This window comes from Syzygium oleosum, unplaced genomic scaffold (genome assembly GCF_021117445.2).
Source record: "Syzygium oleosum isolate NSW1041296 unplaced genomic scaffold, Sole_v2.1 Sole_v2.12, whole genome shotgun sequence".
Lineage (NCBI taxonomy): Eukaryota > Viridiplantae > Streptophyta > Magnoliopsida > Myrtales > Myrtaceae > Syzygium > Syzygium oleosum.
The window spans coordinates 11,135,630-11,149,734 of record NW_026607496.1 but is presented as its reverse complement, the minus strand read 5'-3'; the positions used below and the strand labels follow the sequence as shown (position 1 = coordinate 11,149,734).

General features: G+C 40.5%; 1 pseudogene; it reads left to right on the top strand.

Annotated features, from left to right (window-relative positions):
* Positions 1 to 4,075: 4,075 nt before the first annotated feature.
* On the top strand, positions 4,076 to 13,016 carry LOC115674128 (geraniol 8-hydroxylase-like; annotated as a pseudogene).
* Positions 13,017 to 14,105: the final 1,089 nt, after the last annotated feature.

Below are 14,105 nucleotides of genomic sequence, written 5' to 3'. Positions count from 1 at the left end.
GTTGCAAATTAGCCACGAATTTTTTTTCGTCGCAAAATTCGTCGGAAATTTGCAACGAATTATTTTTCGTGGCTAATTTGCGACGGAAAATATATTCGTCGCAATTTGCGTCGCAATTAGCCACGAAAAATAATTCGTCGCAAATTTCCGTGGCTAAATCCTTGTTTTTTTGTAGTGATATGGCCTCTAGTTTCTAAATGAAAAATCTCTTGAAGCCGCAACCTACTGATTGAGAGGTAAAGAGGGCAGCTAATTAAGTGTCCATAGTGTAGTCGTTGTTGTGCTATGGTTTTGTTTGACGTGCCGAAACCTTTACTGCATTTTGAAATCTTAGCATATTGTACAACTTAACCTTCAACCTATATCAAACAGATGTAGCTTGGATTGAATCAATATATTAGTAAAGTTTAGCTGAGGTCGTAGGCTTTGATGACATTTTGTGATAAAAACTTAATGGAAGACACTGGCCCTTAGGGTATCCTTAGGTAAAAGTTAGAAAGTTCAAAACTATCTTTGAATTTGATTTCTCGGCAATCCATATGGTATATCTGTCCTAGTAGCGTGCACTAGAGGGATTTGTTAGGTAATCAATAAAAACAAGTTACATGTTGAATGCAAGGCTCACGTTGCTATTTTGGTTAGTGTCATTAAATACTCACATTACTTTAATTTCGAATGTAATCCATATGGTAGATCTTTCCTAGTGACGTGCAGTAGAGGGACTCGTTAGGTAATCGGTCAAAATAAGTTGCCCGTTGAATGCAGGGCTAACGTTGCTGTTTTGATCAGTATCATTAAATACTCACGTTACTTTCATGTTGAATGTGATCCATATGGTAGATATTACGCAGTGACATCCAGTGGAGGGATTCGTTAGGTAAGTAATCAAAATAAGTTGCATGTTGAATGCAAAGCTCACGTTGCTATTTTGACTAGTGTCATAAAATACTCACATCAAAGTAAAGTCAAAATTCGTCAAAAGTTTGGCAAAATATTTTCATTGCGCCTATTCTGGCGTAGAAGAATGACGTGACGGATCAATGATTTGGTGCAAGGAACCACCAATGATGAAAGTCAACCTCAGACTTGGAAAATTTTTATGGAGAATTGTGGGCCAAAACAATTTATGCATGGCTCACGTTGCTATTTTGTTCAGTGTCATTAATATTTTTTTATTTTTTAATTATTTTTTCTGATTTTTTTCTTTCTTTTCTTTTTTCCTTTCTTCTTCCTTTCGCCGGTGACTGACTATCGGCCATGGCCATGCGGGCTGGCCTCACTTGAGCAAGGGTCACCGTCGCCCGCCACAGGTGAGGCCCGACCAGCCGTGTCTGCCGTCGCCATCCGACGACCTCCCGTCGGCATTTGCCTTCTCACGAGCTCTCTCTCGCCCAGGTTCCATCATTTCCAGTGAATCCTTTTGGTCTTTTTGTTTGAGTTCTCTTCCTAAGGATCTTGGCTCGGAGACAATTATAGGCGGCTGGCCATAGTTTGACTCATCTCGAACTCGCCCTATAGCCGTCGTCTTCCAGCTGGGTAGGAGTCTATGAGATTAAACGCTCGCCCTTACGAGCCCCTCTTACTCTTCCCTGTTCTGTTTAAAGAATGAGTCAAGCTCGGTCGCTAGGGCTCTTAAGTGTTTTGTGTCCAACTGGGTTGTTTTCTTTGATGTCAAGCATTTCCTGATGATTGTTTTGGCCTAGATCTGGGTTGGAGCTCTAAAAAATGGTAAATATCTTCTCCTCACTCTGTTCTCGCCACATGTTGGCTGATGAAATGCCCTTAAAATCCAGTGTAAGTTAGTCTCGTTTTTGTTTAAACTGAAAGCATATTGGTCCGGATTAAGTCACGTTGGTGGATTTTCACAGTTTTTTATTTATTTAACAATCGAACGGCTCTTCGTCTTGGGTTCTACGTTCTCGGGGGTTATCGACGGTGGTTGTTGTTGAGGCGATGATGTTGAATCAATGGCCCGAGTAAAGATTCATTCAAGTGATTTTGCCAGCTTTGTTTTCTTACTCTACGTGTTCCGTCCATTTGTTTGATGCGGCTAGTGTGGAAGTTTGAGCTGGTGGTGAATGGCTGTGACCGGTGGGCTGGGTTGTGTCCGTAAATGTACCACCATTGGCAGGGTTGTGTCCGTAAATGTACCACCATCTGCTCTTTAGAGTAACCAAACTAGAAATAGTAACCCCACCAATAAACAATACATGTCGGCTGATTTTTGTTCACCTTGTTTTACGGCCCCAAGGAAAAAGATCTCCTGAGCGCTGAGTAGAAATTCTATGTGTGATCTGAATCTCTACCAATATCTGTTACTAATTTCAGAGTTCGGATGTCTTTTAGTTTACCCAAAAGCTACTTGTTGCAAAACAAATGTGGAAGTTAATTGAATTTGCAATTCAAGTCAAATACAAATTGACGAGGAATAATACAGAATACGAGAGATTTACCTGGTTCGATTTGAGTATCGAAACCTACTCTACAGGAAAGCAAGCCGGAAATGAGTCACTCATTAATTGGCGAGTTACAAGGTTACTCTTGTTTAGATGCTCAAATGTTTCGCACCCCTACATTACACTCAGACCCACATTGTTTAGCCTCACGAAAAAACTCCTTGGTTGGACGTAGGATTCTCCATTCAAATATCACTGAGTCTCGAGAGCTCTTCTCACGGCTAAGAACCCAGAGCCACTCTCTCGCTTTTGTACTTCTTATATTGAGCTCCTCTCCATTGTTGCGATTATGAGGAGGGAGCTCTACTTGCAGCTAGAGAGCTTGACTTGTGACATGTGGGAGTCATCATTGTGTAGCTAATAGAACGAGTCAAAGTTAATACCATGAAAAATCTCAAATTAGTACATCTATGATAAATTTACTCAAAACTAAGTTTTTGACTATAAAAAATCCCAATTGGTACACTCACGATGAATTTACCCCAAATTAATTTTTTGACCACAAAAAATCCTAACTAGTACACCTATGATAAACGGAGGTAAAACCCCAAACTGGTACACCTGTCAACTACCACGTGTCATCCAACTTAACAATTTAACCGTAAAATTTAATGAAAACTAACGGAGAGTAAATTTATTACAGGTGTACAAATTTGGACTTTTTTATGGTCAAAAAATTAATTTAGGGTAAATTTGTCACAGGTGTACTAATTTGAGGTTTTCGTGAAATTAACCCAATAAGAAAACCCAAATGCTTTTCCTTATCTTATCTGACCGACCCCAGTTTCAGTTGAAAGGGTATCCCCAATATGTGCTCAAATGGGGGCTGCAATGTGTGGCCAAAATAGTCCTAAAAGACCGAAAGGAACAACTCATTATATGTCACGTGAAGCGGTCTCTGTAACACTTCCGAAATCGTTCGGATTGATCTGTATCCTTCAAGGTGGGTTGGATCTCATGCACGAGTTCAAACTTGAGACATATATCTTAACACCGCCATCACAATGAATCTTTGTAGGCAGGCCGCGGCAGTGACGGTTCATTAGTAAAGAGGAACTAGCCCCTGCTTGGTAGGAAAGGATGCATGAGATGGATCTACCAATAACATATCCTTCTTTGTCTGCGTTCCGTGACTTTATTAGTGTAGATTCATAACAACCACCTATTGAATCGGTCCGTTTTCGCTTCTGCAAAACAAAGAAAACACAAATATCTATGAACTGCAAGACTTCTAGCGTCAAATGACCTCTTTGCTTTTTAGTTTAGTTATTCAAAATATGCAAAATTTATAAATCTCATATTATACCAAAACAATTATGTCAATTTTAATCGGAAATCTTAGTTTTCGAAGTTCTGAATCATGTCAACCCCCGTTACTCATAACAACAAAGAGACGAATGACCCGATTGAAAGCAGCCTGTCTGTATAGAACCAAGAGCAGCATTATCTTTTATGAGGTAAAAAATAGCAGAATTTTGAGGGCTAATGATGACAAAAAAGTTAGGCTCGAGTGAAAGCGATGGTACTGCTCTAGAGAAAGCAGCAAGAAATGCATTATATAATAGAAGAAACAGATGAACATATACCTCTTTAGATTCACAAAGAGGCAAGCCCCAGCCATGGATTACTTAGTCTTGATTTGTGCCTTCACTTCTGTGGGGCTTGATCCAAGCTCTCTCTTTTGTCGCAACGAGAATCAAAAAGGCTCCCTCCAACCTCCCACCCGGTCTGCGGCCTCTTCTGCTCATCGGTAACCACCTCAAACTCGGAAAGCTTCCCCACAAGTCTCTTGTCGGGCTCGCTCGCACTTACGGCCCCATAATGAAATTTCAGCTCGGCTTTTTAACCACTGTTATATTTCGTCGGTCCGCCCATGATGTGTGTGTCCAAGGGACACCATTTGCTCTAATAAGAAGTGTGTCTGAGATACACCTTTTGAAGAGGTGCGAGGGGATTTTCTTCAGGGAAGTTAAGGTAACTTCCTCAGTATTAGAATATTGAACAAGAGATAAGTAAATTCTGAAGAACAGAACTCTCTCTCTCTCTCCTCTCTTCATCAAAGAACGACGTATAAGGATTCCGTATCTACTTTGAGAAGACAATCGGTATTAACGCTGTGGAACAAGAATACTTTCCTTGTGATTGTATTCGGACCAACGTGAAGTAGATTCATTCATTGTTCGCTGGTGATTCAACGTACATTCCTGGGTATTTCGTTTGTCAAGAATCGAAAGAGGTTAGTCATTCCCGACACTTTTATTTCCTTCAATTGGTATCAGAGCCAGGTTATGATCTTTGCCTTGTTTTTCCGTTGAATTTTTTCGCTTGTTGTTTGATATGGGGATCGAGAGAATTCATAACGTCTGGATGTTCATTGCTCGGAAATTGCAACATGAATCGTCGAAAACGAGATCGGACGCGACGAACGGGTTTGGAGGTTGAACGCCGTTCTGTTTGACACTGTATCGAATATTTATGTTTCATTAAAAATAATATATTATTATACAGAGTTAAAGAACTCGTCGAGACGAGCAGAATGGCGGGTCGAATGCCGCCGGAAACCTCTGGACGCGCCGCCACACGCGGCCACACGCTGGTAATGCTAAGGAGTGAAAGCCATGCGCATGTCGCCAACCGGCGCGTACTGACGTCATCGATGACGTCAGCAAAACTGTCGGTAACCGACATGCTGACGCATTGATGGCGTCATCTGGCCAGCGAACCCACCTCCGACGACCGGCCGACCCGACCCGTCTGGAGACCCGACCCGATGACCCGACCCAATTACCGACCCAATTTTACTTGTATTTAATTATGATTTTGGAAATACAGAAGCTGGCTTACATGTAAATGACCACATAAAGATTATGTAGAGCATGGTTCATTGATGGCATGTTTATAAGGTTTAACGTGCTTGCAATTTCAGTTCCGAGCTGACTCAAACAACGGTTGGAGATCCATTTTTTATTTACTTGTATTCTGCTTGAATTACCTGTATTTTGGTTAACATCATGCTGTTGTTTATAATTGTATGAGAGAATGCGATCATTGCATGATGTATGATAATCGTTTTTTTCAAGTGGGAGTTCGTAGGTTGGTAGAAGTCAAAGGAGTTCTCACCTAGAACTTAAAATTTGCGCAAATTAAACAAGTTAATGATAGTAGAACAATTGTACGTCGAAGCTGATTGGAAACATAGTGAACTTTCGTTTCGATATCTTCTGTTGAATTATCATTAATTTAGTTTGTCTTTGCTGCAAATTAAAATGTGTATTTATGTGGAATATGTGCTAGTATTGATTCTATGTTTATTATGTCAATGTGTAGTAGAAATTGATTATGGCTTCGGCATCCAAGGCCATTGTGGCTGACCTCAACAAGGGTGAAAAGCTGAACGGTGACAATTATCATATTTGGCACCAAAAAATTCAGTATATCCTTGAGGAGCAAGAGATTTTGGAAACCCTCAACCACACCATGGATGAACCTGCGCATGGAACTTCTACTCAACACAGAAGAGATCAATAAACTTTTCAAACTTGGAAAAAGAAAAATAGCATTGCTCGCATCACGTTGTTGAGTTGTATGCAAGATGAACTCATGTGTGAGTTTGAAAGTTATGACAAAGCTCAAGCAATGTGGATTGTCTTGAAAAATAAGTTTGGGGGTACGTCTGCCACTAAGTTGAGGCGACTCACCATCAAATTTGACACATACCGGAAGCGCTCAAATCTATTGATGAGGCAGCATCTTCGGGAGATGTCAAACATGATACGTGAGCTGAAGTCAGTAGGTCATACCTTAACTAACAAACAGCAAGTTTAGACTGTTATAAGGTCTCTTCTTGAGAGCTGGGAACATATGAAAATCAATATGATGCATAATGAGAATATCGTCACTTTTGACGATATTGCGCGTCATTTGGAATTAGAAGATGAGCGCCTAGAGGCTGCAAAATCCTCTACCCATGCTTATGTTGCTGAATCAGGTTCGGGCAAAGCTTCGGGCTTTAAGCGCAAGAGGAACCATAAATTCAACAACAAAGGAAAAGAGATTGATCAGGTACCCAAGAGAGCCAAGACTTTCCGACGCAAGAAGCGTGGCGGGAAGAAGGACAAGGCCAAGACGATGTGCTACAATTGTGGTAAATTGGGCCACTTCGCTCGTGAATGCACTGAGCCGAAAAAGGTACCACGTTACTCCATTACTTTGAGTAATGCTTTTGTTTCTAGCACTGTAATGCTTGCTGAATCTCATCCAATGTGGACTGTAGACTCAGGAGCAACAGACCACGTAGCTAGAGACCGAGGAGCATTTGTGGAGTATCGTCGGATACAGCCTGGAAGAAGATGGATATATGTTGGAAATAACTCAAGAGTTGAAGTGAAGGGTATCGGTACATGTAAATTAACCTTTTGTGGTGGTTGAAACCTATTCCTACATGATGTCCTCTATGCTCCAGATATTCGGCGAAACTTGATCTCTGTAGTTGTTCTTCTTGGCTTAGGTTATGTATTTAATTTTCATGGTGATTGTATTGACATTTTGTTTAGAACAGTTTATTACGGTTCTGGTTATGTATTGAATGGTTTTATGGTATTAGACATTGACTATGATGTGTACAAAGTTAATGTTGATGGTTGTTTTTCTTTAATTGCATCTTCTAATAATGTGGAGATTGATGCAAGTACTTGGCATGCTAGACTGGGTCACATTGGGTTACAAAGAATGAAACGATTAGCAAGAGAAGGCCTATTGGGGTCACTCGCTAATGTTGAACTACCCGTATGTGAACATTGTCTAGCGGGAAAAATAACTAGAAAATCATTTGGTAAAGGAACCAGAGCTGAACTTCCATTGCAACTTATACATTCTGACATTTGTGGTCCTTTAAATGTGAGGGCGAGGCATGAAGCCTCATATTTCATCACTTTTATAGATGACATAACGCGTTTCAGTTATGTTTTTCTGATCTCCCATAAGTCCGAAGCATTGGATTGCTTTAGGCGGTTTATAGCTTTGGTAGAGAATCAATTGAACAAAACAATAAATGCATTGAGAACAGATCGCGGACGTGAGTATCTATCTGAGCAATTCAAGGCTCTTTGTGATGAAAAGGGAATTGTAAGACAATTGACTATTCCTGGTACTCCGCAACAAAATAGCGTTGCAGAGAGAAGGAATAGAACCCTATTGGAAATGGTTAGGTCTATGATGGCGCAGGCAAATCTACCCGTTTCATATTTGGGAGATGCGTTATTGACTGTTGCCTATATACTTAATCGTGTGCCCTCTAAGTCAGTTGCTTCCACCCCTTATGAATTGTGGACAGGTAGGAAACCAGACTTAAGTAATCTACAACCTTGGGGGTGTGCAGCATATGTTCATGATTCTTCTCATAAATATGGAAAATTAGGCTCTAGAGGGAAGAAGTGTATCTTTATTAGATACTCCGAACACTCCAAAGGGTACGTGTTCATAGGTGAACAAGCTGATGGAAGTGTGACTGAAATGGAGTTACGAGATGTCATATTCTTGGAGGACGATTTTCCTAGTAGAGGTGAGATCGATAAGGACTTCCAATTACATGAGATGGAAGATCCCGATAACACACCCACTAATGTTATTGAAGAAAATACAGATTTACCTCAACATACAAGACCTAGTGGGAGTGTAGCGTCGCCTGGCAAACTGAATTCTCAAGAAGTTCAGTTGCGTAAAAGTAATCGTAAAAGTATTCCCCGTCGTCGATTTGAGATTGAAGGGGAAGCATTTATGATTTCTCCACAAGACGATGCGGAGCCTAAAACAGTTCAAGAGGCTCTCTCATCTCCTGACAATGAAGAATGGAGAAAAGCTTTGGAAGACGAAATGGAATCTATGAGAACAAACCACGTCTGGGACTTGGTTGATCTACCACCCGATCGCAAGGCTATTGGAAACAAATGGATTTTCAAGATTAAGCGAAGGGCGGATGGATCCATTGAAAAGTATAAGGCTCGCCTTGTGGTGAAAGGCTATACTCAACAAGAGGGTATAGACTATGAGGAAACTTTTTTACCAGTTGTAAGGTTTGCCTCCATACGCCTTATCCTAGCCATTGTTGCACATTTGGACTTAGAATTACATCAAATGGATGTAAAGACAGCATTTCTCAATGGAGAACTAGATGAAGAAATCTATATGAAGCAACCGATAGGTTTCATTGCTGAAGGTCAAGAGCGTAAAGTTTGTAAACTTCATCGCTTAATTTATGGCCTTAAGCAATCGTCTAGACAGTGGTATTTTCGTTTTCATCGAGCCATAACTTCTTTTGGGTTCACGATGATCGAAGAGGATCACTATGTGTATATCAAACGGTCCGAGGATAAATTTATGATTTTATCTCTTTATGTGGACGATATACTGTTGGCTGGGAATAACAAGGGTTTGGTTATAACCATAAAAGAATGGTTGTCCTCTAATTTTGAAATGAAGGACATGGGAGAAGTTGCATATATATTGGGAGTTAAGATTGAAAGAGATCGATCAAAGAAACTCCTTGCTATGTCACAAGAGTCTTATATAATGAAGATTCTTGAACGCTTCAATATGCAGCACTGTAATCCCATTGATACCCCTATCATGCAAGGTGAAGGCCTGAGTACTAAGATGTGTCCTAAGACTCCAGAAGAAAAGAAAGAAATGGTAATTGTTCCTTACGCTAGTGCTGTCGAAAGTTTGATGTATGCTATGATGTGTACTCGACCCGACATATATCATGCTGTGGGGTTAGTGAGCCGATATCAATCAAATCCTGGTTCAGCACACTGGAAAGCAGTTAAGAGGATCCTGAGATAATTGAAAGGTACTATGGACTATCGACTTTGCTATCAAGGGAGTGATCTACGTTTATTAGGATACTCCGATGCTAATTGGGGAGGAGACCTAGATGAGCGTAAATCGACATCTGGATATGCGTTCTTGCTTAATGATGGTGCAATTTCTTGGAATTGCAAAAAACAGACATGCACATCTTTATCTACGATGGAGGCAGAATTTATTGCATGTTCTGCTGCAGTGCAAGAAGCAGTATGGCTAAAACGTTTCTTGAAAAATTTAGCCATTATCACTGATGTCCTAAGACCAGTGACAGTATATTGCGATAATCAAGCAGCCATTGCCTATGTGAAAGATCCTAAGTACCATGGTAGGACGAAGCACATTGACATAAAGAATAACTTCATCAGAGATATAATAGCGCAGAAGGAAGTAATCCTGCAATATATTTCAACCAACAGGATGGTTGCTGATCCATTTACGAAGGCTGTTCCTAGAGACGTGTTCTTGACCCACAGGATGTCTCTAGGATTACGTAGATTGTGATTGTGATTGTGATATGTAATATTGTTGAGAATCACTGGATTATGTGTGTATATGTATTGTACTTGTTTGTTAATGAATTGATGTTTTATCAATTAGTACAATGTTATGAGACTAGCACAAACACACATATATTGTTGAAAGGTATGTCATGAGACAATGATTGGCTCACTCACACGAGCAATCACCTTAAACGCTATAGTAAGCGGGTTGAGATGAGACGATATGTACTATAAATGCTGAAAGAGCAGTTTAGTACATAAAACGATTTAATGTCGCCTTGATTGGAATCAAGATGAGGTCTGTTATTCGTATGTGATAAGACTGAACATGATATTCCCACAATCATGTATGCCTGAAGGTAGCCGGATGCGAGTACTAAATTGGGCGCTGTGGAAAGCGAGCTGATATAGCACTCAGGCTAAACATGAGTACGTGAGAAGAACGTGACCATGTTTAGGCTAAGATCCGTATAGTGGATATGATTAATAAATGACATACGCTCTTATAGAAAGAGAAATCCACTATAGCATGTAATTCATACTACATGTGCTTTATTCGACAAATAAGGGAGATGAGTACAATTATCCCTATTTATTCATCGTGTGAGTCCTTAAGGTAATTTATAATTTACCTTACTTTGTATCCTATGTTACTTCTGACTATGTTCTCAAAGTAGAAGATCAATGTTGCTACTTTAGCATGTTACCGGCGGTCATGAATAGATATGACTTTATGGGACGTGTCTAGGAAAGCAGTTGTTCTGAAACGAAGAGAGACATGAGTGCGAAGGAAGACTATTATTGTTTTACATCTATCACATGTGTTTACCGGTCGACCAATTATTTCACCTTCAATGGCTTCGGAAATAATTGTAAATACACGGTGTTCTTGAGAAAAGTCAAGTATAGCCTTTAAAGGATAGGTATACTTGGATTGATGTAACAAAATATGTCTGGGGTACTGTGAGACATTAATTGTTTATTTCTTTTTGGGGTTGTAGTCATTATGTTGTCCTTAACAGGTGCATAATTAGAGCTCCCAAGTGCAGGTGTACTCACTGGTCGCACGGCTTTCTTGCCAGTATGAATTGTTTCTAAGGTAGATGAATGTTGAATGCCTTATGTTCTTGATAGAGCATCATCAAGCCTATCATGTGCGAGTGGGAGATGTTATATTTCGTCGGTCCGCCCATGATATGTGTGTCCAAGGGACACCATTTGCTCTAATAAGAAGTGTGTCTGAGAGACACCTTTTGAAGAGGTGCGAGGGGATTTTCTTAAGGGAAGTTAAGGTAACTTCCTCAGTATCAGAATATCGAACAAGAGATAAGTAAATTCTGAAGAACAGAACTCTCTCTCTCTCTCTCTCTCTCTCTCTCTCTCTCTCTCTCTCTCTCTCTCTCTCTCTCCTCTCTTCATCAAAGAACGACATATAAGGATTCCGTATCTACTTTGAAAAGACAATCGGCATTAACGCTGTGGAACAAGAATACTTTCCTTGTGATTGTATTCGGACCAACGTGAAGTAGATTCATTCATCGTTCGCTGGTGATTCAACGTACGATCCTGGAAATGGTTTGGAGTGCATTGAACAGGTTAGTCGATTCTCCCGACACTCGCTTCCAACAACCACAGTTGTCGTTTCTTCTCCAACGCTAGGCAAAGAAATCCTCCAAACGCATGATGCTATCTTCTTGAATCGAACGATTCCTGATACCATCACGGCGCAAAACCACAATCAACTCGGCTTGCCTTGGATACCCATTTTGCTTCTCTTTCGAAACCTTAGAAAAATATACAACACACATCTATTGTCCAGTAAATAACTGGATTCCAACCAGCACCTTCGCAGCAAGAAAGTGGAAGAGCTTGTCTGTTACGTTCAGAAATGTGCGCACAATGGCGATGCTATAGACATTGGCGAGGCGCCTTTTAGGACTAGCCTCAACTCTCTGTCGAACACGGTTTTCTCATTGGACATGATGTACCCTTCAAATTCAGCTAAAGAGTTGAAAGAGGCGGTGTGGCAAATCATGGCCGAGGTTGGAAAGCCAAACCTTGCAGATTACTTTTTTGTGCTGAAGAAGATTGATCCACAGGGTTTGAAGCAGCGGAATTGTATTTTGGCAAAATGTTTGATATCTTCGATGTTCTCATCAAGAAAAGGTGGCAGCTGATGATGCAGTCTGGTTCAGTTACTAGCAACGATGTCTTGGATGCTCTTCTTGATGTAGTGGAAGAGAAGAGTGAGGACGTGGACATCTCTCTAGTGAATCAGCTGTTTCTGGTATTCAAGCTTCTCTTTGTTACTATCTGATTTGTAGAACAATATTTTTATTCACGTGCCATCATTGTCTAACTAGGAGAAAACACCGTTGCCATGCATGACAATCTTGTTTTTATTGTTTTTCGTATAATTTATCCGTGATTAGTTAGCACTGAGCATTAATAGAACCACCATATGGAATCAAAAGTATTCCTCTATTTCACTCCGGTTGTACTTGTTTCACTTCTTTCGCTGCAAATAATGAATCTAAATCTTCCCGTCCTGAGTACTTATCATGCTCTTATGTTTGTTGCAATGATGACCACAGGATTTTTTTGCTGCCGGTACCGAAACCACTTCAAGTACTCTAGAGTGGGCAGTGGCGGAGCTACTTCGCAACTCAGAGAAGCTATCAAAAGCTCAAACCGAGCTCCATGAAGTCATTGGCAAAGGCAACCAGATGGAGGAAGTCGATATACCTCTCTTACCGTATTTACAAGCTATCGTAAAAGAAACTTTCCGACTTCACCCACCATTTCCACTTCTCCCGCGCAAGCCTGAAGCTGATAGACTTATAGCGGTTTCACCATTCCAATGGGTGCACAAGTTCTTATCAATGCGTGGGCTATAGGAAGAGATCCTAGCGTTTGGGTCAATCCAAATGAGTTTGTGCCGGAGAGATTTCTAGGATCTGACATAGATCTCCCGGGAAAAAATTTCGAGCTTGTACCGTTTGGTGGTGGCAGGCGAATTTGTCCAGGATTGCCGTTGGCCACGAGAATGTTACATCTGATGCTGGGTGCGCTCATTAACGCATTTAATTGGAGGCTCGAAGACCGTGTCACACCGGAAAATATGAACACGGAAGACAAGTTCGGGATCAGTGTGCAGAGAGCTCAACCTCTAAAAGTCGTGGCCTTACCAGCGTAAATTGTTGAAAGATTTATGACATAAAACATGAGAGACCCCTCACATTCGATGCATTTGTTGTTCTGTGCATGACATCATTCCCAATAAATGGAATGACTCAGATATTATGCTTTTTAATGATATGTGCCGTATTTTGGTGTTGATGCTACACTTCATCGGTAAGTAACTTGGGTCATATACTCTTATCAGTGACATGAGTAAGCACACATAGTGCAACAACCCTCGATTGCCTATGCATTTAAACTCGACAAGTTTAAAAATCCGATGCATTTAAACTCGACAAGTTTAAAAATCCGGGAGCCTTTGATCTGTTTATTGCTGATAAGACTGGATCTCGAAAAGAACTCGCCGAAGATGAGAAATTGTCCCGATTTATTTTTTATTTGTCTCACCCCTAAAGTGTAATCTATCTACAGTTCGAGATGAAAGAAGCTTACTTTTTCCCTGATGTTTTTATGTGCCGACCTTTATTTTGGCAAGTTACTAGCGCGCGCCAGATGATGGTACATTTACAAAGTGAGCTGCCTTCAGAAACCAATGAACTACATAGAGATTATAATCTATCCTACTCCAATTCTCCGTATACACGCCATCATCAGAAATTTTTAAGGAACCTCATGAACTGGGAAGATAAGGATTGGGACGGACTGTTGATGTACAGAAACAGCCTCTCTATTCAATTTCCTAATGCATTATGATTAGCAAGCACCTATGTGCCTTTGTAGATTCTAGTTATTTGATAGATCAAGTTAGTTAAGATCAATGGCATTGATGCAGTATTTTCTGGCGCAAACGGTGCATCCAGCGCCTTCTTGAACGGCTTTTTCCTCGGCATATGAGCCCCATCTTCTGCTGGCGTTTTTCAGGTGCTTGAAGTGGGGCACATGACAACGAGGAAGCTTTTCCTCGTTCATAATCGAAGACTGATTGAAGAGTATGAGTTCATGAATTTTAAATGAAGAAAATCTACTTTGCCTTTTGTGTACAGTTGGCCTGTAAATTAGACCGAGATTATAAAAATGCTTAATATATATAGCCGGCTTATTTCCTGATAGCTTAGGTTTATTTGACTTTGCAATATGATTGTCC